Source organism: Lissotriton vulgaris, chromosome 7, assembly GCF_964263255.1.
Source record: "Lissotriton vulgaris chromosome 7, aLisVul1.2, whole genome shotgun sequence".
In the NCBI taxonomy this organism is placed as follows: Eukaryota; Metazoa; Chordata; class Amphibia; order Caudata; family Salamandridae; genus Lissotriton; species Lissotriton vulgaris.
Genome location: NC_141695.1, coordinates 1,512,097,270 through 1,512,103,269, shown reverse-complemented (window position 1 = coordinate 1,512,103,269; position 6,000 = coordinate 1,512,097,270).

Here is a 6,000-nt window from a genome sequence, read left to right as displayed (position 1 = left end):
ACCACCCCAAATTCCAGCAGCCTGACTTTTTCCCAACATCTACCAGGTATAGCTGCCTGGATATGGTGGATTGACACAACCAGGGCAGGAGGCGGGAGGTGGGCGACTCACATAGGGGTCGCAAAGAAGGAAATACTAGTCCCTCTATTGTATACCATGTTAACAACTTGGAGAGGGACTATTGTGAGGAGCAAAATAATAATAAAATGTCTCACTCAAACACGCAAGGACCTCTTTTAAGCATGAAGGAACCCATAGTTGAACTAGGGGAACGACCGCATATTATTAAACAACAGATGACTCTAACTGACATAGTCACACCTACTGTTCCCACCCTGAATCTCAGACCACCTTCCCTCAAGATACTGTCCTGGAACGTGGCCGGCCTGGGGAATAAACTGAACTGTCCGGACTGGGGTTCGTTCACTGAGGCCAAAGACATATGCATGTTTCAGGAAACTTGGGCCAGAGAGGCTGTCCCTCGTACAGGTTTTGCGGTATTCTCAATTCCAGCGAAGTGGGGAGGCAGGGGGCGTCCGTCGGGAGGCCTCGCAACCTGGGTGGCTGTTGACCTGGGCTAGGAGGCCACACCCCTCCCCTTAGCCTCAGGGGATATCCTTGGTGTTTTGTTGGAATGGCCGAACTTGAGTAGACTGGCTGTGGTAAACGTTTACTCTAGGCTGGTAAACACCACACAAGAGTCACATACTATCGAGGAACTCAGTTTTCCTCAGTGATATCCCCCAGGGTATACCGTTCTTGGTGGTAGGTGATTTTAACTTCAGGTCTACTGGATGGACTATCCCAGGAGGAGGACGCCGTGTGGCTGGTACCCACTTCGGTAGCTCCCTCCCCTAGAGCCTGGACTCCTCTAGCTCTTCAAATTACCACCCTAACTCTGAAACATGGTGTGCGGGCCTGAAATGGACGTATAAGCTCAGACATTCCACCCAAATGCACTTATCACAGAGAGGGCAGGGAGTCCAGACTGGACGATCTCTTGGTTCAACTCCCCATGTGGTCGCATATCACTGACTTCAAGGTGATATTTAGGGAAGATAGCGACCACAATGCGCTGGAATTGGAATATGCCATTCCAGACCTAGAAGACAGAAGGGCCGCGGCAGATAATGCTGCCCCAGGATTGGCATTGACAAATAATAGACGGAGTGTGAGGTGGGAGAAGCTAGCCTCTAACCCAGAGAAGGTCTGTGGGCTTTATGCCCGGCTTATTCCTACTCTCGAAAAGGTATGTGCAATAATGGAGCGCCCTACCTCCCAGGGCACACACAAGGAACTCTGGTTGGCGCATGAGGACCTCATTAAGTCCGTGGCTGAAGTCCTTTTTACCATAGGAAAGAGTGGGGGTGGTCATCAAAACCGCCCGACTTGGTATAACCAGGTTTGCCGCAAGGCTAAATCAGATCTTTTGACTTCAATCAAGGAAGGTGCAGATAGGTCTGTAACCAAGGCAAGGAGAAGGGACTATAAGCGCCTGATTACCCATGCCAAAAGTGAAAGGGAACAGGAAAAATGGGAAAACCTCACTACATTATTAGCTAACCGGGATCCCAGTAGATTTTGGCGCATTGTTAACACGGGGTCCGAGGAGCTTGTCGCGGCTATTGAACCCAACATCTCAGCCTAGACCTGGCAGGAACACTTCCAGTCCCTTTACAAGGTCGCCGATGAAGTCACTAACGATACTCTACCTATCACTAGTGTACCAGTAGAGGGGGAACCCTTCACAGAGAAGGAAGTACGAGCAGCCATTGTAGGGTTGGCATCAGGCAAAGCGCCAGGATTGGACGGCCTGCCGGGTTACTTATTCAAGCAGGAGCCTGACGTATGGCCCCCTACTTGGTGCGGATATTCAATGCTGTCCTGAGGGGTATGGAGGTCCCCTGTACTTGGCTGGGCGCAGAGATTGTTCCCATATTCAAGAAGGGATCACCTCTGCTCCCAGCCAACTACAGGCCCATCAGCCTCATAGATGTACCCCAGAAATTATTTGGTAGGCTGATATTAGATCGCCTCCAAAATTGGATAGAGGAATCTACCATTCTTACCCCCCATCAGGCGGGATTCAGAAGAGGGGTCTCTACTATGGACCAGATCTTCCGCCTGAATCTCCTGTTTTGGAAGACTGCGGTTATCGAGGGCGGCAGCTTGTACACGGTATTTGTGGACTTGCGAGCCGCCTTCGATGTAGTACCTAGAGATAGACTTTGGACCGTTCTGGTGGAGTTGGGCATTCCGGCTGACATCCTGACAATTTTGATAAGATTACACCAGGGAAACTGGTTAGGTGCAGTAGAAATGGGGCACTTTCCGGAAGGTTCCCCGTTGACAGGGGGGTGAGACAGTGTTGTGTGCTTGCGCCGACCCTGTTCTGCCTTTGTCAACGGGGTAATTGCCCATCTGACCAGGATGGGTGACATTGATGCTCCTAAGTTAAACGGCAGCAGGGTGCCCGCTATTATGTTTGCGGATGACACCCAGCTACTGTCCAAGTCCCCCATGGGAATACAACGGGTTCTGGATGGGTTTTCAGCTTTCTGTGTGGAGCGGGGGCTTGAGATCAATGCTATGAAAACCAAATTTATGATTCTCAACCCCCTCCCTCAACACGCCCCAACCCCACCATAGGTGCACTAAGACTCGAGAGGGTTCTTACATTTGAATACCTGGGTGTAACTATCAATCAGGATACGATATGGGACACGCATCGGACCAAGGCTAACATGAAACTGGTCCAGTTAAAGGGTGGCATTTGTAGGATGACAAGTAGGTCGACCTACAAACCTTTTGGTGCCGTTCTACAAATCTATAAAATGCAGGCCAGAGGGGCAGTTTTATATGGAGGTGAGTTGTGGGGTCATACTCCTGCCCAAAACCTGCAGATTACCGAAAACAAATTTATTAGACAGTTGGCGGCACTACCAGTAAGCACCCTGCTCCTCCCGATGAGACTCGCCCTTGGTCTCAGACCAATTACGGAAGAGCTGGGACTAAGACCAATAACCTTTTGGCGCTGTATCTGGAGCACGCCAAAACTTATGAATTACAGGACTGAGCTCCAAGAGATTCTTAGTCTACCCAAATCAACACAAATCCCATGGTTGAGGTATATCAAACAAACATGCGAGACTTTAGGTAGACCAGAACTATGGCTAGATCCAGGAAATGCTTGCAGTAGGATCCCACGCAAACTCCTTTCGAGGGATTTTTATGAGCTGAAGTTATCGGCCTCAACGGGGAGTATACGGGAGGGGTCCCTGACAGATTTGTTCATCAAATCCAAAGATTCATACCATCTAGAGCATGTGCTCAACGGTATCACTCCCGTCCTTACCAGAAAATTATTTATGCAATGGCGTTACGGCACACTCCCCACTAGGGCATTTATTAACCGCTGGGCCCAGTCATCAACTAGAGAACAGTGCCCGTCATGCTCACACCATCTGGAAGATGAACTGCACATCATATTTTTTTGCAATGCTTACCAAAGATCTAGGAAATACTGGCTTGTTCCTCTTCTTAAAAATCTAGGCTTCAGCCAATACCTCCCAGCTTATAGAATTTTAAAGACGGATCTTTCTCCTCCGACTGTTTGCGGTAGCAACATTTTTAACAGCGATGTGGCACACCCGCTCCCGCTTCATGAAACTGGAGGTAGATCCGGGTTAAATGAACTGTATTGACAATTTTTAATTCTAACATATAGCAGGTGATTTTAACAGGCTTACTATATTGCCTTTTAATTTTGTTCATTGTGTATTATCTGTAATTTGATTGTAAATTGTTTGCATCTCTTTTATGATCTAAATTGATCGAAATAAAGATTGAAATGAATGAAAAGTAGCAAAAAAGATGGATTTAAACCTTGTTTTTATCTCGTCACATATGCTGAACATTCAAAGAGAGGGCAAATGTTAGCTTGTGTCTGCTTACAAATTGCTGCTTATTTATCATGGAGTTTAGAGTTTACTTTTCTCTCTCAGACTACAAATTTTGAGGATTTTGTAAATTGAACTTTCTGACAATAGTGCTGGAGTACAAAGAGTGTGAAATGAAAGGCATTAATTAGGGTGTCCATTTTTTCTAACACACAACATTGAAATAGCTTGTAAATGAACTATACACCCCAAAATATGTTTGAATAGTAAGGAAAACATATTTTGTGTAATTCTGAAGTATGATAGAAGGAAAATGCTACTTACCAGTATGAATCTGTTCTTGGCATGTAGAGCTGCAGAGTCCTACATTTAGCAATAGATCGCCACCTGGTGTTGGGCTCGGATGATTGCAGGTTGTTGTCTTCTTGGAAGAAGTCTTTGTAGTCACGAGATAGGTGACTCCTCCCTTGGACAATACTGCGCATGGTCATCGACTCCATCCTCAGATTGTTTTTCGCCATGATGGGAAATGATGGAGTTAGTAGAAGTAAAGAGAAAGGATGTCCATGCGTGTGCATCTAAGTAAGATGAGTACTGGAACGGATACAAGTCCCGGGGAGGCGGGAGGGCATGTAGGACTCTGCAGCTCTACATACCAAGAACAGATGCATACTGCAGATCCTACATTTAGCAAAGATTGTGCAGAAGTGTCTCCCCTAGCGGTGGTCGCTTGTATCCGTTGCAGCATACTGAAATAGTGTTTTAAGAACAGCTTGGCCCACTGCAGCTTGCTGCTTGGCTTGCACATCAATACAATAGTGTTTAGTGAAGGTGTGTATTGTAGACCATGTTGCTGCCTTGCATATGTCCTCTAGTGGTATGTTTCCTAAGAAAGCCATAGAGGCTCCTAGTTTGCGAGTGGAGTTTGCTCTAGGAGGAACTGTTAGTGTACGTTTAGCTTTGTGATAGCATATTTGAATACACTTTACAATCCATCTAGCAATTCCTCCTTCAGAGATGGGATTGCCTTTGTGTGGAGGAGAGAAAGATACAAATAGTTGTTTTGTCTTTCTGAAGGATTTAGTCCTGTCTGTGTAATATAGTAGAGCTCTTCTAACATCTATGGTGTGTAAAGCTCTTTCTGCAACAGAGTCCGGTTTTTGAAAAAACACTGGTAACTCTACTGATTGGTTTAGGTGAAAAGGAGTAATCACTTTTGGTAGGAATTTAGGATTGGGTCTAAGAACCACTTTGTTAGATGTATTTGAAAAAATGGTTCTTCTATTGTGAATGCTTGTATTTCACTAACTCTTCTGAGAGAGGTGATGGCAACAAGGAAAGCAGTTTTCCATTTTAGAAATTGCGTTCACACTTATGTAACGGCTCAAAAGGGGGTCCCATGAGCCTTGTAAGGACCACATTTAGGTTTCATACTGGAGCACGTGGTAACCTAGGTGGGATTATTCGCTTTAATCCTTCCATAAATGCTTTTATTGCAGGTACTCTAAAGAGAGATAGATGTTGTCTATTTTGTAAATACGCTGCAATTGCTGCTAGATGCAGGCGTATAAAAGAATAAGCCAAATTGGACCTTTGTAAATGTAGAAGGTAGCAAATGATATTTTGGATGGAAACATCCAGAGGATCAATGTGATTGTTGTTACAGTATATTGCAAACCGTCTCCACTTAGCAGCATAGCATGCTCTGGTAGTGGGTCTTCTAGCTTCTTTAATTATATCCATACAGTCTGGTTGTAAGTTTAAGTAACCAAACTCTAGGACTTGAGGAGCCAGATCGCCAAATTCAGTTGGCTTGGTTCTGGGTGCCTTATTTCTCCATGGTTCTGTGTTAACAGGGATGGCGTGAGCCGTAATTTCTGATGTGGAACCAGTGAGAGATCTAGTAGGGTGGTGAACCACGGCTGACGTGCCCATGTGGGGCCACTAGTATTAGTTTGAGAGACTGTCGTCTGAGCTTGCGTACTACTAGTGGAATGAGTGGGAGAGGCGGAAAAGCGCACGCAAATCTGCCTGACCAGTTCATCCATACAGCATTCCCCTCCGACCGTGGGTGTGGAAATCTGGCGGCGAAGGTTGGGCA